The sequence below is a fragment of the Hetaerina americana genome, unplaced genomic scaffold, assembly GCF_022747635.1.
Source record: "Hetaerina americana unplaced genomic scaffold, ioHetAmer1.1.p SCAF_19, whole genome shotgun sequence".
Lineage (NCBI taxonomy): Eukaryota > Metazoa > Arthropoda > Insecta > Odonata > Calopterygidae > Hetaerina > Hetaerina americana.
This window is the reverse complement of record NW_027286752.1, coordinates 5,728,667-5,754,171: the sequence shown is the minus strand read 5'-3', so window position 1 is coordinate 5,754,171 and position 25,505 is coordinate 5,728,667. Positions and strand designations below refer to the sequence as shown.

General features: G+C 41.4%; 1 long non-coding RNA gene across 1 annotated transcript in view; it reads right to left on the bottom strand.

The window, feature by feature from the left end:
- LOC139687327 (uncharacterized) overlaps positions 1–25,505 on the bottom strand; it is a 525,630-nt gene that overhangs the window by 173,242 nt on the left and 326,883 nt on the right. Inside the window, exon 2 of the long non-coding RNA XR_011700633.1 lies at positions 9,133–9,197. This is a non-coding gene — a long non-coding RNA (uncharacterized lncRNA). The remainder of the gene's footprint in view (positions 1–9,132; positions 9,198–25,505) is intronic.

The following is a 25,505-nucleotide window of genomic DNA, read 5'->3' as shown; positions in this document are numbered from 1 at the left end:
ATGTAACTAAATATTACCAAACTGATATTCTCTTTAGCATACTGTTTGAAGGCAAAGAGGCTTTCACAAGGAGGAGGGAGTTGATGACGGGGACTTTGAGTAAGGATGTTAAGAAAAGACTCGTAAAAACTTTGATATGGAGCGTAGCTATGTACGGTGCGGAAACGTGGTCATTGAAGCAGGAGGATAGACGTAGATTGGAGGCTTTTGAAATGTGGGTGTGGAGAAGAATGGAGAAGGTGAAATGGACAGAGAAGAAAACAAATGAGGAAGTACTTGGTATGGTGGGAGAAGAGAGGGGTTTGTTGGGAGAAATCCTATGGAGGCAGGAAAAGTGGATGAAGGGGGTATTGACCGGCAGTGGGATGTTGAAGACTGTGATAGAGGGTAGAATGTTGGGCAAAAGAGGAAAGGGAAGGAACAGGATAGGGATGCTGGACGGGATGAAGGGAGGAAGAAAGTACTCAGAGATGAAGAGGGACCTGATATAGAGTAGGATGATGGATTTTGTGTTTTGTTAGGAGCAATAAAATATTTGTTTGGTAGTTGTGTCCATCCAAAAACCTACCTTAATCGGTAGATTACCTTAAAAAAAATACTGTTTGAAGCGGTCTCAAATTAATTTGTTCGCTGTATTGCCAAAAAATTACAAAAGACTCAAGCACACATCGATATCAAATCCCAGAACATGTCGAAATTGTGGTAAGAAAGATACAACGTTTAGGGATAGTTATATCTTTTTCAGGATTGCCCGCTCACCTGAAGATAATTTACAAAAATAACATAATTCTCAAAAGCAAACGGGATACACTTCCAAAGTTTAGGTACTGCAAGCAAAAAAAAAACCAATAGCGTACCCTAGGGTGCTTCCGGTGAAGGGACAAGGTGAAAAGAATTGGCGAAAACGAAAACAACACCGGATTTCCCCCGGATGCAATCCGAAGTACCGGTGCAAAACTCGACGAGCTGAAAATAATCCTTGGCGAAACGGTGACGTCAGCAAGATGGGCATCACTTTGGCGCGGTGGGACCATTTGAGTATTCGCGGGCGGCATTGTTAACGGCGAGGATCGTGACTCCGACACGCGCAGGTCCGAGCATCAATTGAAACGGTGAGGAATTAACTAACACCTCCCAAAGGTGGAGTACCACTTCTAATTGCACATTATATTTAGGAGCAGGGACGCGTGGAAGTAATCTTAAAAGCACATAGATGTGATTGTAGAATTTCCCCTTCTTAGTTTTCAATTCTAATTTTCCACGTTATTGGATAGATTTTTACTACAATATTAGGCGCATTTGCATGCCTATGTTAGTTGATAGTAGATGGGATGTAAGTTAAAAAGGTTTTTACATGAATATATGCGCAACTGTGTGCGTATGTTTGCATGCACTTGCTGGTTTTGCACGTGGTTTTATCCTTTTTTACGGAAGGTGACCCAACACCCCCCTCCACACGCCCCTTCGGCGGCTTGCTGGATATTATTTAGATTTAGATGAAAAGATACATGCAACGCATGACGAACGATCCCCAATCAAATGGTTGGATGAAGTTAATCTGTAATCAAAACAAAATGAGAAAACGTCTCGGAGAAATAGGGAATAATTGAAACGGCCTCCCAATTAAGCAACATTCTCATGAATATTCATTAACATTTTGATACTGCCTTCGCATTGCCGAATTATACAGAATTTTGAAAGGTTATTTTTAAAATCTTTGCCTTAGGGTCGCCTTAGAGAAGGGAAGGGATGGGCAATGGCAGCTCATCTAATACAGATATAAACTGTTTTGCAAGGGAATTGGAAATCGACGGAAATATATGAATGGAATGTAAATACCACTGAGCCCATTAAGATAATTAATAGTTGAAATGACATAAATTTGGTAGGTGATTTGTTTACCATTCAGTGATAAAGTAAAATGGAGTCCTGAAAGTCCAATTCCGCCATTAACAAACGAACGCAGCACTAAATTAATTTCGAGGGTTTAATCAAAATTTAATTAGGTGTTTTTGTAGACCGGAATTGTAAGAATTCAAAGACAGAACTATTAAAACCCTTGCGACTTTAGAAGGATTGTTCAAATAGCTACCAGCTAGGGACAGCTAATTTCGGATTAATGTAATGTCTTTGATCGATGACTAAAACAAATATTTCAAAAACGATAGTATTTAATTGTAATATGGAATTAAAAATGAAGTGTTGGGTGAATTTTCGGGACTAATTGAGATATTTTTATTGTTTTATAAAGCAGAATATATGGCGCCCATGATTTTCAAAGGAAAGGCCGTGAAATTCTCTATATCGCACGGGTACGAAAACTAAAGCACAGACATATGTACGTACATCCAGTCTGTTATCTGAGTTCGGGACATGTTGTATAGTTTCAACTCTTAATCTTAATTCTTTAAAAAAACTGAAGGAAGATGAGTTTCAACTGGACAAATAAACAAGCAGAAATTGGGGGTTCAGGTACAGTTCAAACATGATTTTTTTCAGTACCAATTAGTACGAAAAGTGAATTTGTGTTACAGTGCAATTAGTGGTGGATCTAGGATTAGAGTTCCTCCGCACACAAAGCGAAAAGTAATACAAAGGTTTTTCCTTCGAGTTTGCCTCCGACGCTGCGGAATTACACCCACGCATTCGATAACAACTTAGATTACACTGTCAGAAAGAAATAGCCTACGATCCGATCGAGTATGGTAATGTACACGTAAACGTTTTTCCTCCAAAAAAAACATGCAGCAAGAAATCGGTTAATCATATTATTGAATAATTATGCAAGCTTGGGCTCATGTTTTTCCCTCTGTGATAACACCGCAAAAAAGACTCCCCGCAGCTACATCAATGAATTATCAAAGGTTGTGGGTGCACTGAAAAACACAGAAGAGCCATTTTCGGGGAATTACGATAGAACTAATTTGAGAGATGTAAAAGTGAAACAGGGTCTCTGATGGCAAAAAAAATTAAAGCATACCAGATTTATTGATAGATATTGATAGTATTATTGGAGTTTTACATTCATTTAATACCAGATTTGTTTGCGTTGTTAAGCGACTGATTGCCAGTAGCTGAATGATGATTTTACTGCATGTGGAATGTTTTATCACCTCTGATAACTTAAGTACTATTTGGAAAATCTATTCAGGATTTTTAAATTAAAAAACTAATACACTCGCCAAAGTGTGAAGCTCCAAGTCATTGCGTAGCATCCACCGCTTTCATTTCTGATGAACCATACACGGTTTACACTGAGACATTTCATTTAATACAGAGATATTTGGTACATTTAATCAAGCTCTTCTGTTGTTGCCGAGTAAAGCGGAGATCCTCGCTGCCAAACGCATAGTTTAAACCAACTCGGGTGGACTGATCAACGTAGACGGACGGATTTTGCGATCCCATCTTCGCCATTCACCCGTGGAGTTTTTTTTCGGCAAACGCCCCACCGGAAAATTGGCTAGATGAAGTGCGTAAAACATATATAAAACGATCGGAATTTTCAACCATAACTCCTCCCGGGCCCTGCATGTTTAATGCTCAGGGCTCTGAAGCAAGACGAGGAAGGCAGAGGCGGCAGCAGCAGGCAGCGCCGAAATTCATCCTTCCCATTTATGCGATCTCTCCACGGTAATATTACATCACCCGCGCGCCAACAGAGGTAAACAACGAGTTTACAGCTGTACACTAAAATAAGATATCCCCTGCCTTCCCCTCTTCCGCCCCAGGGAGGGAGGGATGAGAGGGGGCGGATAAGCCCAGAAGGCATTTGCAGCGGCGGTCTTGGAAAGAGAGCCCAGGAGAGAGAGAGGGGGGAGGGCAAAACAAGCACCAAGGCTTTGGGGACTCGCACCCTTCTTCAATTAAAGACGCGCTCACAATATATACATATAAGCCTCCACACGCATAGATCACCTTTAAAGAGATTCCTTGAATTCCATACGGCGGCCACGTTGCACGGCAGAGATGGCGTCATGTTTTGCATTATTAAATTTTGACTGGAGCCGAGAAGGTGAGACAGAAAGAGAGAGAGAGAGGATTATTTCCTGCAACCCGACAAAACAGTCCCTGAGACTGCACCTTAAATTTCGTATTTCACTCTGTCGCCATCCAATTGCAGATCGTGGGAAAATAGTTAATCCTTCTGAAGGCTGAGCAAGAATTTGTTGCCTCCGATCCCGAAGATACAGAAGAACTCTCCTTTGGGACGCAGCGAGGTATTTGTGCCAAACGGCTGCGGATTCAACGAACCCTTGTCCAAAGCCAGCTATCCTAACTATACAATAAACGCAGAAGGTGCTTTTCACGCGCAGATTCGCAACACATTGTACCGTAGTCCTTATCTCTGACCTTACAGACCCAGGTGTTTAAGGTCTGATGAAAAGGCAAACCCAGAAAACGCCTGAAGAAATTTACAAAGCACGAAGAAAGAATCAAAGATTTTGCGTTTCCACGGGTAATAATTTATTATTGTCGATGACTTTCGCAAAACAGTAGCGTCATCACTTGAACTGTAGAGTGTAACAAAACCAGTCGACAATAATAAAATCTTTCCTGTAGAAACGCAGAATCTTTGTTTCTTTCTCCGTGCTTTACAAATGAATTTCCAAAAAGTATCGGTAAAAACCGTCTCTCGAATAAATAAATTTATGCCATGCATCTTCATGATGGCTCCTACGCGAAACATTAACTTTTGGAGTTGTGGTGAATATATATTTCTTCAATGCACGCACTGAATAAAATAAATAGCATGATTTAACGTTAATGTAAAGGAATCTCTCTTGAAAGAATTTAACCTATATGGGATCAATGGTAAAGGCCGATTTGACTCTCTCGTATTCAAATTAAAAGCGTCCTTTAAAGCGCATTATAGGTTTTTAATTCACTTTTTTTTCAATTTTAAGTTGAAAAGTTTATCAAATTCCATTCTGCTCTATGATGTTCCTAAAAGAAAGTCACCTTGAACGGATAATGAACAAAAAACTGGCTTTCTAACACCTCAGGTCTACGTGGAATGATTCGGAAAAGTAATAGTAAGCGGTTTAGAACAATGAGGAGAATTTTATGAAAATCTTTATTTATTTGCTACCTCAATATTGTTCTTTTTATTTCCAGCGAATAGTGTAGTATAATTTCCCTTATTTTTCCTCAATAAGTGTACTTATTTTCTGATGAAAAAATAATCTACACTCAAAAATGCACGCACTCTCATTACTACATGAGTTGGCATCAAAAATGTAATTGATTTTTCTCAAGAAAAGGACCATGTTTAAACGAAATTTATTTTGCAAGGAAACCAGTCATTTTCGCAACTGCGTGACTTAGAGAACAGGCGATTGGTAGAGGAAATAAGTGTTTTACCCATCACACAAGGGTATATGCTGTTGGGACAGTATCCCCTCCCCAAATGAGGCTTTTTTTAAATCATTTAATTCCGTATTTTTTAGGAAAACTCTCCACTCATCGTCAAGCTTGTCTATCCGTTTAAAATAAAATTAATATTAACTACGCTGAAAGTAAATGTATTCGCAGCAAACATTACGTGTGAATACATATGATTTAACATGTGAAATAAACATTTCATTTCGGGTAAAACAAACAAAGGCCTGACGAAAACTTTGGGAAATAAAGCCCTTGGGCTCAGAGCACGGAATACGCCGAGTGCCGGCCGCCAACTCCGCTCTTCATTCATATGGGCGAAATTATTTCTCACGTCACACCAGCGGCGCCTCGGCGAGATGCGGGGGTGCTGCTGGGAGAGGGATGCGTTGGGAATGAGAGGCGTCCGTCCGTGCAGCATTAGCATAGTCGCACCCTAAAAACACCAAAACACTACCGAGCTACACGATAAATCGAAACGCGGTACTCAAGGAGAAAAGTGCATTCACTTCAATGACATCTGGAACCGCCCATCCCAGTACATTTCATCAAAGATTGAGACGCTAATATTTAGAAAATTGAAGTCGGAATACAAAATTTTCGTCGCGAACTATTCTCCAGATCCCACGGTAACTATTAACGTTCATACAATTGATTCTTTGATGATTATATACCGATAGCACGCCATTTACAGAAATCGGAAGGACTTGATAGGACTTGCAAATAAGATTCGAAATATTTCATTACAATGCTCATAATCAAAGAAAACGAACAATAAGTACAGATCGCACGCCTCAGAAGTCGTATTTAGCAGTATTATACCTCCAAGTAGTTCAACAAACGATGAAAACTACTCTCAAATGAGCGTATGTATTAAATATTGCAACAAAATTTCGAACATGCTTTAAATATGAAAATTAAGATGAAAGAACTGATTTCGTGCCTAACTAAATAACTCTAACAACTAATCTACCGTTTCTTCGACTCCAAACTTAACAATTCTACATTTAAATTACCGACCAAAGATGAATATTTAATTACACGTCCTGATTTCATCACGGTAATTGGCTATTTTCAATAATTTCGTAAAGACTGGAGAGGTATCTGGAGAAAAAGTGATTACTTAGCATGATGGCTCACCGAGAGAGCTGCCATCGAAATCATCAAAACAATTTCATTTAAGCCATGTGGATTGTGGATGGATTAGGATGATACCTAGAAATTTAATTATTCTAGAATTTATTAATTAAGCATCATTTCCCCTAGTTGCCGCCAAAAATATTTAAAAAATATGCGAGCAATATTTGTGGGCCATTATTTTCAAACAAGTACCAGGACACCCAAAGAATTAGACGTACGAGGGCGGTTTAAAAAGTACCCGTGTTTGACGACAAAGGGCGTTCCTGAGGGAAGTTTGTGTCATCATCGTTTGCTGCCATCTATCAAACAATGGTGGAACAAATTTCAGACTGATTTAAAGGTTGTTTTGGATTTGGCAGCCATTCGAGTAGGACGTGTTTCGTGATTTTCGCTAAGATGGAAAAATAGCAGTATCGTTCGATAATTCGTTTTTTGTTTTTGGATGGGAAGAAATGCGAGGAGATAAAAGCAGAGTCGGATGCTGTTTATGGGGACACTTCGCCATATATGACCACAGTTAGATATTGGTTCAAGGAATTTAAGCGTGGGCGAACATCTGTTTTTGATGAGGAGCGACCAGGACGCCCGGCAGACGTGGTTACCGAGGAAATCATTCAAAACGTCCACGCCATGATTCTCGCTGATCGACGAACGAAAGTATGCGAAGTAGCAGACGCCGTGGGTGTGTCGATCGGAACGCCAATTAATACATTACATGATAAGGTGGCGATGAAAATTGTCGGCCCGATGGGTGCCGCAAATGCTCACGGTGGACAACAAGCTGATCCGGCTGGCATCCGGAGTTGTCGCCGCCAAACTGCATGAACTACGTTATGAATTGCTGCCGGACCCCCAGTATTCACCCGATCTGGCTCCCTGCGACTTTTTCTTCTTCACTAACATGAAGAAATGGCTCGCGGGAAAAATATTTAGCTCAAACGAGAAAGTTATCGCCGAGACAGAGGCGTATTTCGGAGAGTTCGACAAATCCTATTTTTTTGAGGGGTTAAAAAAATGGCCGGAACGTTAGGAGAGGTGCATCTTTCTAAAAGGGGGCTATGTTGAAAAATGAAAAAAATGTTTTTGGAAAAATTGTTTCTTCATTTCTAACACGGGTACTTATTGAACCGCCCTCGTAATAAAGACCGGATATGGTAAATTTGGAGGGTGAGCGTTCGGGTACAGAAACCTCTAGGTGTTCGATGCATTTTTAAATTTCATTCCCGACTTAACAACAATTTTTACAGTTGTAATTTCCTCGGCTAGAGTTTCATTCTACAGAAGTCATTTGTCAATTTGTATATAAAAACATACATTACATGCAAGGAAAATCAAGCAATACAACAGCCATAAATAGGGAAAAGGGCCACTTTAAGTTCCAACGCATACATAAAATATGACCAAATGAGTATGAAATGCCAGGATAATAACGTAAAAAAAGTCGAGGGATTCGCACCTAAAGGTAAAATCTGGCAAAAATAGACTTCATACTACCGCCGTCAAAATAGAGTGTAAATGTAATAATTAAACTGAAAACCTAAAATTAATTATCAAAAAATGACATTTACGGAGCTAGGAAGTTTTCATCCCTGTACGTTTTACCTACATTGTGATGAGAAAAATACGGAAAAAAAAGCTGTTGTGGAAAACGTTGTTTTTCTACGAATGATCAGCAACAAGCCATCGACTTGATTCCATTTCCAATTGGAAATATTTCCAGTACGAATTCAACGTGCACAGTGCATTACAACGAGTACCCATCGGAGGAATACAATTTAATGCACTTAAATTACACAAGAACAATTTTTATATTTCTCTATGGCGTTCGCCATAAACTACACCAAATATTCAACGCTACCGGGCAGCTGGGCTTCACTCCATTTACCATCCGAAAAAATCTACACCTACCAGCATGAAAGGGTTGGCGATCTTTGCCCTAAACCGTTAATAAAAATTCAGTTACATCGCGCGTTCATTGATTTTCCATGCTACCGCAGTTGTATTTTATTTCGCTTCGTATTACTACGCCGCTGCAAAAAAAAGGAATGATAACAGAGAAGGGAAAGGGAGAGTGGGGAGGGAGGGGATGCGAGTGGGGGTGAGAGGAGGGGAGGAGAATGAGGGAGGTAGTAGGGGGTGGAGGGGTTGGAAAGGGAAAGATGCGCGTGGAGCCCCAGGAAACTCTTTTTAAAAAAGCGCTCAATTCACATTATTGTGGCCGACCGCAAAATGGCTGCCTTATATAAAATTCATGCGGCCTGCGTGCCTCACCGCACTCATTCCCCCGAGAAACCATCTCCCTCAAACCGAGACCCTCCTTCCCACTCTGTTTTCGCTGAAATCATGGCCGATGAAATGTCAACATCATCGATTCAGAGACGTATATGGAGCTGGAGAGGGAAGGGTGGAGGGAGGGAAAAAACGGGGCATTTTTTACGGCGGAAACGTTTTTTACGTACCTTATGAAGTTGTGACGGGGCCCTATCCTAAAACCACTTTTACTAACCACCAATCCCCCTCCCCCCCATATTTATTCAAAGTTCCTCCCTTCCTCTCCCTTTCCCCGAGAAAAAAAACAAATTACAGAGCATATTTCGATGTAACACTCACTCTTAGCGACGAGAAGACCACTCTGAGCCGCTCCCTGTGATGTGTCCGCTTTCACTGGATTCGGTCTGAAATGGAGAAAAAAAAGGCATATTGAGTACGGCGATACATTCTTCGTAAAACTAACGTCTCGCGAGGCACATGCCACGCTTCCCAGAGACGTTCTGGCAGACAGGAGTGATTACCCATGCGCTACGCACACATATATTATGCATTGTCATGGCAATCGGTAAAAAGAATGCCATATCCAAAACATGAAATCGATTCAACGTCATTTATTACCGTTATATTCAGAGGCACAAAAATAATCGGAGCACTGGCACTTCGAATGATGAAATTGGAATGAATTCATTGACAGAAACTCTTTTAAAAGTTAGCAACTTTTGCTCACTTTTTGTTCGCCTGTTTCATTAGCACTTACCAACGAGGTAAAATCTTCAGGTGCATTACTCACGCGCTAAATAACAACAATAACATGGGAAATACGATACCTAATTTTAATACCACGCGATTTCACTCAAATTGAGATAATCGTTTCACCTTCGTAATTTTCTTTCTTTAAAGTTTTAATTTAGTCTTTGGATTCAGATAACCAGGCGCTCATGATCACTTGGCAATAGTGCGAATCAAAGTTAAGTCTATACAACCGTTTTCGCGCCTACTCTGGACACTCTTTATTCTTATGCATCTAACTAAAGGACCCGTGTTTAAGATCACGGGGGATCCAGCAGTCACTCCAACAAATCAAAATCAAACACCACCGCCGGCCTGCGAGCCTACAATTCCTTTGGGGGGCAGAGGGGATATTTAATCCGCACTTGGGTTAAGTGCCAGCTCCTTGGCACACTCAAAATCTGCTGGCGGTTGCACGCGATGAGTTGAAAGCAGTCGCTGGCGGTTTGGCATCGGGCCTCATTCCAAAAATTTCCCCCGGACACGCGAAAAGGGTTAAACACAAGGCGGTGTGTAATTTCCACGTAAATTATTCCCGCCTTGGCTCCGCCTTTCTCGTTCCTCCGCCCCTTGTCTTTCTCTCCTTGACGGGGTTTCGCGGGAGGGGGGGATGGGAAGGGAAGGGGGCACCTGGGGGAGGGGAGGCGATCCTTCCGACTGGATGGAGGTTTTAATCCCGTGGGGGGGGGATTTTGGATGGAGGGAGGAAGAAAGGAGGGAGAGAGGGGGGTAGGGGGGGGGGTTCGCCTTCTCAGGTGAAAATTAAGTCTCGCCCACCGGACAAGATGCGAATTTAGTGGAGAAATAAGCCGCTGAGTGCGGAGTGGCGCTCTCGAGTGCGCCATTAAACCAGTTGGATGTTCGTTCGAGGAGGCCGATCATCCGCGCATTCCAATTTCATTTGGCGAGAAACCGGGAAACTTGAGGCGAAATGCGAAAAGGTATAGTTCCCTCGGAAGGAGCACGGGCGACATCCATGCACTCCAGACTAAGGGAAAGATCCATCACAATGGCACTGGGAATCACGAGAGTGGGATTTTTTTAAAATGAGTTTCACGAGCAGACGTCAAGAACCTTAAAGCGGGATTTATTTTTCATTTTCTTCGTAGTTGACACCAGTCTTCACGTCAAGGAATTCACCCGAGTGAAAATAAAATTTCGGATTTATCGCTATAGAACGTGAGAAGGATATAAGTAGATAAACGGAAAATTTCTTTACGTATAGCCATCATTTTGTGATCATATTATAGAATTAAACTTAAGAGACGAGATAAACAGGTGGGGTTACGGCGAGCTGGAAGAGAATGACAATCCAGTGGAAACTACAAATAAAGCAGAAAAGGGAAAGAGATCGAAATAGAAGCATACACGTATAAAACAAGAGGGCGTATCCAACCTAATTTAAGAAAATATATAAAATCCCCAATTTGAGTTTTCTCTTTCCGACGAATTGAATGCATTAAAAAAAATTGCCAAGGGCTATTTCGATTTTTCCAATAACTCAATTTCAAGGGGCAATAATTTGCTCTGCCCTCTGGCCATTGAGACTGCGAGTGGACGCCTGAAATGTTTAATATTTTTAAATGATGCTACAGGAGACTGTGGCAAAACGATAATGGTTTGCACCATTTATTTCGTCTTTTGACGAAAGGTCGGCTTCAAAATAGAAGTTTGCCAATTGTACCAATAGATGTGCGCTAGATCGGGGCCATGGTCAATCATGAAACAGGGTGATCATAGGATTGGTGTAAAATTTTAATTATCCCTCCTTTCTGACTGAATTTGATCACATCTTCGAAGGTCTTTCCGGGCCTCTCGCAATTAATTAAGCGAACAATGATCGCGGTCGCAGAAAAATAACCTTGATGGCGAATGAGTCGTAAGTGCTCATTGGAGCCCCAATTAAAGAAATGCGGGGCTCATCGGCTCACGGGGTAACTAGCCACTGGCCACCAAAAAGCCTGCGTTGTTGGGAGGATCCAGACACAGCATCGGCGAGGGGGGTTGTGGCCCGTTCGCCTTAACCCGGCCGATGACATTCGGGGGGTTAACGTGTCGAGGACGCGCATGCCGGGCGCCAAATGCAGGAAGTGGTTTTGGTTCGGGCGAGTCCGGAGTTTGCAATGATGCCCGTCGATGGGAGTGCGCACTTCGAAGGCATGAACACATGCAAGCGTGAACAAGTCCGCTTACTAGGGTGAGTGGGAACGTGCCTCTCCCACCCTCCGCTTCCAATTACACACTTTCCCCAAGCCGGACTGCCGTTCGAGCAGGTCTCCCCTACAGAATAAACGTTCAAGATACTGAGGGCTGCCCAGAAAGTAAGTTACGTTATGAAATAAAATATGAATCTAGGGACAAGACAAAGTTTTATTATAAACATTGGAAAGGCATATCCTCAAACTATTTATCGACATAGTCACTATTTAAATGATGGGCATAAACCGTAACGATGCATATACTTTTCAATTTTGTCTCTGAAGATATCTGCCGCCTTACATGCTAACCATGGTGTATATATACCAGCATGCTATTCTGCGTCACTGTGTTGCGAGCTGCATCTTCATCGCTGTATAGGGTTGAATCAACGATTTCCAAGAAACAATTTCAGAGCGTAAAAATCATTCGCCTTGACTGGGACTCGAACCCAGATCCCTCAATATCCGGTCGAGTGCTTTAGCCATTTAAGTTTCTTTGGAATTTGTCAAAGGGAAAACACCATAAGTGTTTAAAGTTGGCTTTAACCTCGTGGACAGTGGCGCCTCGCGCACGACTACGAATGCATGTGACATTGTATGTACGGTATTTCGTCATAACATCTAGTTCCTTTAAAAGCCCCAAAATTTCAGAGTTTAAGAGGACGCCTCGGTAGCTTAAGTGGCTAAAGCACTCGACCGGATATTGAGGGATCTGGGTTCGAGTCCCAGTCAAGGCGAATGATTTTTACGCTCTGAAATTGTTGCATTAAAAGGCACATTAGCGGATGACTCCGTTAAAAGTTACTGTTGCGGCATCTCCCGCAGTTTCTTTGGAATTTGATTTCCAAGAATTTTTTCGTTGATTTTCACCGTCAGTTCATTTGTCACAAGGCTAGGTCGACTACTGTGGTCCTCGTCGTGAACATTGGTGCTGTGGCCATTGTCGAACTGAATGATCCACTGCCTCACTCCACCTTCATTGATTATTCCATCTCCGTTCACTTCAAAAAGTTGCCTATGAATTCCAATTGGCTTGTGATAGTTTTTTGCCAGTAAAACCATAATCACAGATCGCACTTTACAACTCGAGGGGTTTTCCATTGCGACGCATATTTGAACAGTTCGCTGTGAGCAAAGGAGAAGAATCACAGATTACAACACACTACCACAGCAGGATACGCATTGAGTGAAGGGATGTTTATACGTACACCAATATGGTGGCTCTAGCCCTGACAACCGCCACGCTAGGCCGAAACGTGATATACTTTCTGGACAGCCGTCGTAGAATAAATCCCCCCGCTCAGTCAGTGTCGGTCAGCATTTCCTGAACGGGTAATACCAAGTGTGTTACCGATTGAATGCAGGAAAAAAGCCCATTTCCAAGAGAGGGCAGATAATTTATGTATGGGGACCGGTGCCACCCTGGAGATGGCCACCCACCTTTTCGGCCTGGGTTCGGATGCGAACGTAAAGACATTCCCGCGGACAGAGAGAGGGAGAGAGATGGCGCGAGGCGCAGGGGACTACTACAAGCGTATGCGGATGGAAATCATGAAAGAGTGGAAGTGAGGCCCGTGGGGGGGGGGGGGGAGTGGGGGGGGGCGGGAGGAAGACGCCCCCCGTGCGCGGCGCAAATGTGGCGCGATTCGTCTCTTGCGGGGATCACGTTGAATATATTCCGCCGTCCTAATCCTGAAGGTTGAAAACCCTCCTCACTGCGCCCGCTTCGCTCCGCACCTGCTATCAGGCGGAGAGGATGTCGCGACCTATGTAAAAATATTACGCAACGTTTCACTGAGTGAAACGCCGAGAGCCATAAAAAAAAGGCGAAATTCCTTGGAAGAGAGAGGAGAGCATAAGGCGTGGGCGGGCCTTGCATTAAGTTATTGAATTCATAACGAGAAAGCCACGCATGCGAGGCGAAGGAGGAAAATGTGATGAAAGAATTTTGGAGTATATCAGATGAAGTACATGAAACATTTAAGTAATATCCTGCAGGAATTTCAGGATACCTCTTGGGGTTCATACGAGAATTTTGTCAAATATACGTCGCAAGAAATGCAAAAAATGAACTCGGAAAAAAATTACCTATAACCTTAAAAAAAGCTAATATATTTAAATATCCTCAAAATATGTTTAATATCATAAATCCTTAATCTTTGACAAAAAACTGCATTTTCTGCATTTTTTCATCAATATCAGAGACCTTTCAAAGATGGAATCTTGAGCATTACATAAAAAATATCTTGAAATTTTTTTTTTCAATGTTGCAAAGAATTCCATGACAAATTCTGGAAGATGTACTCTCACATTACAACGTCACTCAAACACAAACGTTAGCGAATGAAATGCATTGGGAAATGGAGTAATATTAAGAGTAGTAACAATACCGAACAATTTATTTGAGTATAGGAAAGTATCTCGGACGTTACTTTGAAAACATATCTTATTTAGTTCATAATATTAGTATTTAATAAGTCAATTATCACACAATGTTAAAACCATGGCCGGAATATTAAATAACGTATGACAATTGACTCTTTTGTCTTTGTTATTACTTCATGGAAAGGTTTTCCAATCTGTGTTTCTCTCCCTCTTTAGTCATTCTATTTACTTTTGAGCTTTAATTCAGAAATGTTTCCCGGCTTAGGCTAATATTTTATAATATCTATCTAATAGCCACAAAAAAATTAAACATGCAGAGCAAGAGCAAAAACGAGCATATATCCATGACATTGGTACACCTATGATTAATACTTAAAAACAAGGGGGAGTACAGGAGTAGATTCTACGAAACTTCAAACTATGTGGCACAAACCTAAATAGACCAGTTCCCGTTTGAAGTTTTGAAGCGATTGGCCAACGAAGGCATCCGTCCTTCTGTATAGTCAACAACGGAGAGAGTGAATATTGAATGGAACCTAAATTTCATACCACGATTGTTTAGAACTGAGTTGATTCCACACATATACTTATCAACCAATGAAAAAATCCTTATATTATGGCGAAAATATCCTGCATTTTTCCATCGCAAAGAGGGAAAATAAAATAACGCGAAACCATACTCGCTAGTCTAGGAGTTCTCGACACGGGTATATGTGAACTCAAAGAAAGGTTGAAAATATTCATCAAGGACAAAAAGATATATAGTAGGGTAATGGGTAACACGTGAAATAATAGTAATAAGTATAGCTACCCCAAGAAACTGCTGGAGACTCCGCGTCAGTGACTAATAACGGAATCATCTGCTAAATGTGCATTACAAAGCAACATTTTTAGAGTGTAGAAATCATTCGCCTTGGCCGGAATCCGAGTTCGTATCCCGGGCAAGGCGAATGATATTTACACTCTAAAGTTGATGCATTTTAAGTATTTCTAGTTTTGCATTCGAATCCTGCAGTTGGAATTTAACTTAACACATTGAAAGATTGGCAGATTGAAAGTACGTACCGAGTATCGAAAATATCAGCAACTGAACATGACTCGATCACCTATCTCGGGTTTTACTGTTTATGAGTGTAATGTGTTTTTACCGGACCGGAAAAAATAATACATTTTCATTTGTGAGAATTTCATTTTAGAAACAGAAATATTGCACCGGACTGGACAACAATTGAATAACAAGCACTAAAACGTAAAAATTCCCTTTTTTAAACAATTCAGACAAACAGAAAGTATCTCATTCACACCTTAAATTAAGCAGCCGGAAAGTCACCAGGTGTTTGATGGAGAGTGGTGTTACTGACCTCATCAAATGGCGGAGTAATCGCACCCAATTTATCCTGAATTTCAAGAAGTTCATTCGTTAAGCATAATCATATGAGAAGTAATAGGATCTTGCGCGAAACCATGTTTAGTTACAATCTGCAAGGATACCCCTGATGATGGGGACGTCAGATCCAACATCCCTGTGTAAATTGTGGTTTTTTACTTTATTTAAAAAAGGATATAAATGAGATTTTTTTACCCTAAGATGCATCGCATTACTTTTGCCAAATGCTATCAGAAGCGACAATAACAATAAATGGCAAATTTTGAAGGAATTAAGACACCCTCAGGCAATTACTGAACGTACTTAGCTGCTCTTGCTTATTATATTTATTCTTTCTTCAGCTCTGCGCACTTTCTAACTCCCTCAATTTCATCAAAAATGCTAGTTATTTTCCTCCCTCTACATATATTTTGTTCTATTACCTCCTTCAGTATCCCATTGCCTCTCAGTGTATCCAGCATGCACTAGTCCAACATTTTTCCCAAAAAGTTTCTCTCTTCCGCCAAAAGCTTAGAACTTCTCCGTTCAAGACAGAAAATAAAAATTTTAAGTATAAGCATTATCATAAAAAGATGAATACAATATTGTTTTCCTGAAATCTAACTCGATGCGCTTAGGAGTGAAAAAAGGATGGGATAAATTGAAAACATATTCGATGGGTCGTAATGACTAAAGACTAAACTTATGGAGAGTGTGTTGACTCGGGCGTTAATAGTAATAACTGCACGCTAGATCAGAAAGATTATGGAATTTAAACTCTAAACGGATCTCTAAATTTAATGGCTTGGCTAGGTTTACACACATAGTCACCCACCCAGACTAATGGTTTCTTTGGACCCACTGAGTACTCCCCATACAAGGACTCGTAAATATACCCAAAGCTCTTTCGTTTACTCATAATATTGTCCTTTCACAGCTGCGCAGCACACCCCGTTCTCATCAAATTCAACTTATGCTCCGCCCAAAATGTATACAAACACGCCCATCCCACACTCTCAACCTTCGACGGCCGCCAACGTCCGAGCCGGTCTCTCAGCCGTGCGCGTGCCTTACTGTTACAGCTTTGTGTCACTCTCCACCACCGCAAAGTAACTCGTCCAAAAAAATAGACGGAAAAGAAATGCAATTCCCCGCCCTTCCTCGTATTATTCTGATTCTGCGGTTCCCCATTATGCCTGGAAATGAAAAGGACTTTTCAAACTAAATAAAACTTTAAAATGTATTTAACCTCCAAACGAATTTTCTTTACATAACAAACTTAATAATACGTCAAAGGAATTAATTTTGCAGGCGTGCATATTCATACCAAACAGTACGACAAGTGTTAGATACCGAAAGGAAAAATGCTTTCCTCTTTGACGTCGCTCTCTCGTACGAGTCTTCAAAGACATCTAATTTCCAAACGAGCCGGAATTTCACAATTCCAAAAGAATAAAGAAAAAGATTAATGTTAAATAACTGACCCTGAAATGTAATTTTCACTTTTGTAACATTCCAGTTTATACTTTATGCTTTTGCCATATGAAAAGCCAACAATTTGCTGGCGGAGGTCACTCAAAATCACACGCTTGAATAACTCGAGTAAATAACTCCAGCACTAATTAACTACAAATTCCTCTGACACCAAATGTCACCGTCCGCACGTCGTCAGGAAGCCACCTCCATTCTACCACGCCACCTTTCTAACCCGCTTACTATCAAAATAAGTACTCTCTTCGCAAGATATTAACCGAGGATTAAATTGGTCCAAAGGATGATCTGGTTGAGCTTCCCACAAACACCTTTGAATTCTGCCGTACTTTGAATGCAATGACAAATGAATGTCATCCGAACATGTCACCCCAAAAATATATTACGTTCACTCCGGGAAGCAACCGATTGCCCCAGAAAGAGAGGCACAATTTTCGCCAAGGTCAACCTTCACGCAACGTGGAGATGAAGGGAGAGGCTGGAAGGGATGATGGACCCCTATCCTCCTTAGCATCATCTCCATCTCTCGGCACTCCGAATTGATTGCACGCGAAGGCCCACGCAACGCCATGCTTGAGGGAAGACCCTTCTTCACGAGAGGCGTTTGGCACCACCCAAACGTGAGCAAGGGGTCATGTGCACGAGGGCGAAGAGTTGGGGAGGCGATGATTTAAAATCGAAGGCTGAAGGTCACGACCTTTTGCGGCGCTTACGCCGGAATTAGATAAGGGAGAGGGACTCAATTTATGCCCACAGCTTGACTCGTATTCCTCCTCTGCATTGAAACGCGTTTGCTCAGAGATCGAAGTTCACCGAAACGCCGACGAATCCGGAGAGGGGGGGAACCGCCGGCCGGGGATGAATGACGATGGTGCGCACAAGAAAATAAGTGAATAAATCAAGTGAGGCTGCCATTATTTTGTCATTGCTTCGGTACCGCGTCGTGCAGAAAAACATTAATGAGCCATGACCAAAAATTGTTTTGAACCAATCGCCCAATATTCACGGAAATCCTTTGACCTCTCCCCGAATGGACTTTTGTAAGTTCCTTTGAATTATCTCTAATTGAAAAAATAAATCATACCTAATTCCGATGCCGCAATGACTGCTCACAATATATATATATATATATATATATATATATATATATATATATATATATATATACACATATATATACACATATATATATACACACACACACCACACACGATGATGAAATAACTCATTTAATCTATTAGCAGGCTGAAATCAGTTACAACTCTAACGGGCGAGAAAAAAAATTAAAGGGACGGGAGGTCACAAATCTGACTTCAGTTCGTCGTGGAAATATCTGCGATTCATTATTCATGTTAATTAATCAAACATATTTTTGTCTCAAGAGCCTATTTCCCTACTTTGTCACTGATGCCCATTTTTATTTCCATGCGAGTTTCCTCGGAGATATGCGTCTTCCGGTAGAAAGCAACGGCACGGCAATAAGCACAACTCACAATTGCAAGTCATGTATCACGAATGCCGATTAGGAAACGAGATACGAAAATTTAAGAAAGAACTGTAGCAATCACGCAAGAGCGTTCTGAAGCATTCGGGGTCGCATGGAATCGAACAACGAGGCGAAAACTGACGTTGGTGGGAGTGAAACAACATGGTTTTGTTTTTCACCGAATCACTCGTAGAAAATGCAACGGATGTCAACGAAATTTCACTTGCACAATAACCGAGGTCGACTATTATCATTTATTATTAGGTAATATACCGGTTAAGGTAGGTTTTTGGATGGACACAACTACCAAATAAATGTTTTGAGACTCCTAACAAAACCTAAAAAATGCAACGGATGTCAACGAAATTTCACTTGCACAATAACCGAGGTCGACTATTATCATTTATTATTAGGTAATATACCGGTTAAGGTAGGTTTTTGGATGGACACAACTACCAAATAAATGTTTTGAGACTCCTAACAAAACAGCAAATCCAGCAACCAACTCTACAATGAGTCCCTCTTCATCTCTGAGTACCTTCTTCCTCCCTTCATCCCGTCCAACATCCCTATCCTGTTCATGCCCTTTCCTCGTTTGCCTAACTTTCTTCTCTCTATTACAGTCTTCAACATCCCACTCCCGGTCAATACCCCCTTCATCCACTTTTCTTGCCTCCACAGGATTTCTCCCAACAAACCCCTCTCTTCGCCCACCATACCAAGTAACTTCCTCATTTGTTTTCTTCTCTGTCCATTTCACCTTCTCCATTGAGGTCGACTATACACTGTATGAATAGATAATTCTTAAAAATATGAAAGCGGTGAAAAAAATGACTCTTTCAAACTGGCATTTTATTGCTGCATAACTGTGCCCTTATAGATCATAAGAGGAAGAAAAAAATAGTGTCGTTCATATCTTAAAATCGTGTTAATTTTCATTTCCGTGCATAAAGTAAAATATAAAAAGTTTTAATTTCCACTAATTGATAGCCGATTTAGCTGACTACAAAAATAATAATATCCTATGATGGTTGTGAGCTGCTAAAAGGACAGAATATCCGATGTAAAATCAAATTTACGAAGTTGTGGCAATGCATTCTCCTCCGGCAACTTTATAAATACAACGGCTATTCTAAATCAATGAATCCTGAAGAATTTCAATTCCGAATTCGCGGCCAACTGGCCGTCGTTGAACTCTTACGCACCTTCAGAAAGCAAGTATCTCATACATGCCAACGTAATGCTAGATTGAATAAAGAGACTAAAAGGGAATACCTCGAGAGTAATTTATTGTAGATCTGCAATAACAATTCGCCCAACAAGACGCCAACTGGGAATGTGGTAGGAGGGAAATGACAACCCACTAGACAATTAACATTTGTGATTTGATCTCTGAACTTGGAAGATAATTATGCACACACTATATTATTTCCGTAAAGAACGAGTGGTTAAAGTTATTTTTTACGGTTGTGATCACGGACTACGCACGCGAAAAAGGGCTCCTTATCCTTGCACGGCAAGTCCTTCAAGTGTGTATCGACATTTTCTGAACTTCTTCCTAAAGAGACATTATTCTTTGCATTCGACAGTAAAATAATCCTCGAATATTATTATCTAAATAGAACCCTTCGAGAGTAAGACGATAGTCACCCTTTTTCATTTACTCGATATGACATTCACTGCATAAATGGACAGCTACGACAACTAACACCTATGATATACTAACGTATAGTATACGTATATACTAGTATACGTACTTGTTCGTACGACAGAATGCTAACGATGACGTACCCAACGCCCTGAGCATTAACAATGGATTCAGTCCTTAGATTTACAATTTATAGGCAGGGCCCATAGCAGACTCCGAAAATAAGGAAGGATTGTGTTGGGAAATGGTTTCGAAAACGACGGTAACCCACACGCTCAATTCGGTCGCTATCTATTCCAGGACGAAGCACCGCACTCCTCTTTGACCGGAGCCTTCATTTGAAGGAGAGGGATATTGGAGTGCGGGAGGGAGCGGTAGGGGCCCGGGTTTTATTTATCTTACTTCAATTTTTAAAGTGATCAACGCGGTGATGAAAAAGTCACGAGCAGCCAAGGGATAAAGAAAGCGGAAGGAATAGCGGAGGAAGAAAGCGGCATTAAGCATTACGGTCGAAGAGGAGAAGATGGCGTTCATGGTCGTAAAGGTCCTGGAAAGAGTGTATCGGGCCCTTAAGGCGGAAGGGAGAAAGGAACGGGGGTCGAGGGGGGAGGAGGTAGGAAGGGCAGCTAATAACATGGGAGGGGGGTGGGCATGTGATGGGAGCAGGAGGTCGGGGCACGGTGGGCAGGGGCCGGAAACCACAACAGGGGGGTGGGGGATGGGGCCACCGCAATGAATGAAGGCGGCAGGTGGACAGAAACATTTGAAGGGCGGGTTCCGCAGGCGGGAAAGCACAGGCCCGCATCCCTCTCTCAGCGCGAGGGGCGAGAGGATCACCGGCGGGGTGGGATGGGGATGAGCGAGAGACACCAATACACAGAAACCCATGGTCACAGGTGAAGTCACGTTCCTACTGTGGAACGAAGGAACGATTCTTTGCGTATCCACAGTTGTACCGTGATTAATCGCCGAATGTGAAACAAAGGAAATAAAATAGCAGGAAGCTTGGCCGGGCGCACGGATGCTTCCGCAGAGCCCGAGTTCGATTCTGAATGACGATACTGGGCACCCTCAGCTTTACGCATGCTGTCTGCTGATTCGGGTTCCAGACGTTCCTGGAAAACTGTTTACGACACGGGGGTGGGCAAGCGTTCTCTTAACCCCGAGACGTGCATTGAAAACATTAGTGGGATTAACATACGGTGGACGGGATATTATCTTGACATATCAAAATATACCCTTCGGGATGATTATCGGGGAAGTAAAAAAATCTAATAAAAATGTGTCCATTATGCTACGTTTTTTAGAACTGTAACGCTTATTAATTCAAAATCATAATAAAATGACAATAAATAAATGATTACCAATGAATTGAAAATGTTAGCACTTAACAATAATACAAGTATCACCAATGCTTTATGCTAATATTCCGTACATATTATTATCGTCGAGATGAAATAATACCATCTCTTCCCACAGACTGATTGTCTTCGTATCATAAACCTAGGAAATATTCCTCCCCCGTAGTTTCTAGTTCCGTAACTTAACCGCATCACACAATACTGTTCCTTTGAATAACAGTCGTGGACGGTTCTAATTCCATCTGCAGACTGCAATGAATATTCATTCTGAGTTTATATCGCTCTTTTGCATTCCTCTTATTACTTGTAAACAAATGCGATACAATTGACAGGATAAAAAAAAGTAGAAAGTCACTTTTCACGTTTCCGCCCAACACCGTTTCTTGAATCCTAACTTTAAGGCGCACTATGGAAACGATCGATATCGTTAAAATACATTTAAAATGATAGGTTTTACAAAAAGTAGCCCAAAAAGCTCTAATGAGAATATTCCATATCAGCGCCAGACTATCCACAGATATTTACAAATTTCAATCTGAAGCAGTTATTTTATTAAAACCAAATTAAGCACTGAATGTATTCATCGAATAATATTAATTAAAGTTATGTGCGATGCAAAGCCTATCAGAAAGTAAGCTATTCGCACATTTTAAATTAAAATGTTTTGGCAAACATTAATGGTTACAAGCCACCAACTTACAAAGGAACTCACTTCCTGTAACTCCTCACTTCGGCCAAATCACAGTTAATCTCTTTCCTACTTCGCTTATGTGCGTGAAAATTCCGATTACTCGAAATTTTAGCCATTTCTTCATTTATTTCTTTAACACGCACATACAATCTGAAAACGCACACGGAAAGCCGAGGGTAAATAGTTTTGGGAAAATGATCAAAAGGAAGGTATTCCAGAGGACCCAAAACACCACCGTTCTTTTTCGTTGAAACTCACTCACACCACCGTATTTTTCCGCTGGGGTGTTTCGTTCAAGAATACGACACTTTCTCCCTTAAGGAGAAAGTAAAAGCGTGTATAAGCTTCTTGGTAAATTCGCCATAAGAAGGATGCGGGAAGACGGAGGAAGAGGGGCTTTAAGGATATGGAACGAGCATCGGCAGGAGGATTTTACGAGGAATTGAAGGGTTTTAAGGAGGCAGAAGGGTGTGTCGGAGAGGGGTACGCAGTCAGTCTCCGCCGAGAGCACAGGTTGAGTTTCCCAAAACTGCAATGATAAACAGATTGCTTCTTTCCATGGGAACAACATGAAACTGATGGGATAGGTAGTATATTTACGTGGGACTGTGACAACAAGTATCCCAATAACTGTTCAAAAATGTAACGTTTGTGTACACATCCTTCGCGCAGTTACCTATAGGAGTAAAAAAGTCAGAAAATTGTCTCATTTTAGGTTACGACGCAAAACAGAATAGAATATTTCATTGATATCTTTAGCACTTTCCGATCCCTGCATGCTTCTTTTGCCACTGCGATATTCATGAATTGCTTCGGGCCAATCCTTCAGTTCTTGAGGTCTCTAATATCCCTCCTCATCAGGGGAGTATGTCCTTTCGTAGAGCACAGCAACCTTTAGGAGCAGAACAGGATGTCTGAGGCATGCCCGTCGATTCGTGGAATATTCTGACACCGAGGACGTAGGCGTGAGTAATCAAAGCGGAGACGAGCTGTCAGTGATCATTGAATGAGATCTAGGAATCGAGGAAGCCGCTGATTTAAATACAAGTACTGCAAAAATATAGAAGGAGGAAAAACTGATATTACGAAAATGTGTTAGAGGGCGCACAGTGTGAGCTGCTAATCCTAAATAGAAAAGTGTAACATATGACTTTACACCACGCACTTCAGTTTTAAAAGAAAGAACAACCACCAGGCCACTAACTGGTTCGATCATTTCTCTTACTAAGCCCTTTTTAGAATAAAAGTTGTAATTATTTCGTGGAATCGGTCCCAGCATCTTTTCAGGTCCGCCTGCAGTATTCCAGGTACATCCGGCACCCATAAAACCACACAACCATCATTCAAAGCGCAAATATCGCTTTCAAGGAGAAAAGTAAACATTTTCAACACCACTATACGAGGGATTCATTTCTTCCCTGAAGAAAATATTTCTGGACATTAAGGAAGAACGTGAGTACTTAACACAACTCAATGGTGACTGAGCCATCTGCCAACTGCAGTCTATTGGAAAAGATAGTTTTCTGATGGTCAAGGAAACTAAAAACTGCTACACTTTTTAACTTTTACACTACACCTCGATTAAGAAGGCAATAAAACCAAGATAGCCTACACTGTGATAAACCAATGCTCAACTTCACCTAATTCCTGCCTCCACCGCGACGTCCTCTTGCATTGAATTTCTAGAAGCTTTCAAAGAACAAGATTTCATGAAGAATAGATAAACCCTAGATACAAGCATTTGTAGCAGTGTACTTTGTGCCACAGCTCCCGGGGGCTGGTTTTCCTTTCCTTGGATTTCCCCTTTCAATTCTCGTCCACAGCAGATCTCAAAAGCATCCCATCTAAGCTTAATGTCTAGCCTCATTGACCAAAGATTTCGAGCCACACAAAACTATTCCCCTCATAAGTATTTTCACTTATCTCTTCGGTACACCTTTAGTAGTTTATGTCCATACTATGAACCTACCACAAGGAAAAACGGGAAAAAGAGATGTGGGACATATGAAACTGTTTTTGCAAAAAGTACTAATCTTCAGCCAAGCATACTTTCCCGCGAAATACGTATGTTTAACATTTGTATTTCCTTAGAATCCGGCGCAGAGAGAGGAACTGGCCCATACCCAGCTTATGTGTGAATTTCACACACCGTCCGGCTTAGTGCTGGGTGAACTCTACCATCAACTACCAAACCGACCTTTGGGTTGATTACTGTGATTTTTTTAAGGTTCCTTAGAATAAAGATTGGACGAGAAGTATGACGGGATAAAGTCCCGATCAAGGCTAATGGCTTTTACTTGTGAAATTCTCGCAATGATCGTTCCTGTAGCGATTTGAACGGATTAAATTTCTATTCCTAAATATGAAAGAATCTAATATATTAATGAACCCTGTTCGCGAAAGGGATTGCAGGTAAACACGGCGGTCGAACGAAAATGTGATAAGGAGACCTCGACCAAAACTTCAAATAATGGCGGCTTTAAAAAAAGAGGGTCTACTAAGTCAGAGCTTGGAAAAACATTGTAACTTCCAAAGTCGGGTTCCCACAAAGGCTTTAGCGCAAATGAAGAGTGTCCACCCCCTGCAAATCACGAGGGGAGCGTGGGTCAACAGAACAAGGGCGGGGGGAAGGGGGGAGTTATGCCGCCGCAACGTGAAACCCCAGGGAATTCTTGCCGCCCGACTCCAACAAGGTTTAGCGGTCCAGAATTTTGGGTTTAAATTTATAGATGGCTATGTTTACTCTCGTCCGAAATCTGCAAAAAGATAAAAAAAGGAGAATTGTACAAAAAATCGATGGTTTTCCACACCCACGTGAACCACTCAGAATGAGAAACTATTGCAGGGTTACAAGAAAAATTTACCATAATTGGTAATGCAGGGACATAAAAATTTTTCCAAAAAATACGATATAGGTATGCCACTGAGGGGCATTCGGTAATTAATAGCGAGCAACCGTCAACACCGGAGATAATGTTATCGAATTTCTGAACGTGCTTAGTGGCGCCTGTATTGGGATAAAACGCGAAGCGGGTCAAATGATGGCAGGTTAACCTACAGCGATTTCGACCATATTACGTTTCATTGTAAACAACAATTATTAATGTCAATTTAATTCAGCCTAACTTCACTCAAAGAAGATAGGGAACACGATTTCACATAAATAAATGACGAGACTGAGTTAAGTGAAGTTAAGTTGAAAGTCGACCATTAAGAAACTTGGCTTTTTCAGATAGGTCTCAGTACAATTGTGTGACGAAGTAAAGGAAATGTGTAATTTCGCATTATTTCTTCTGT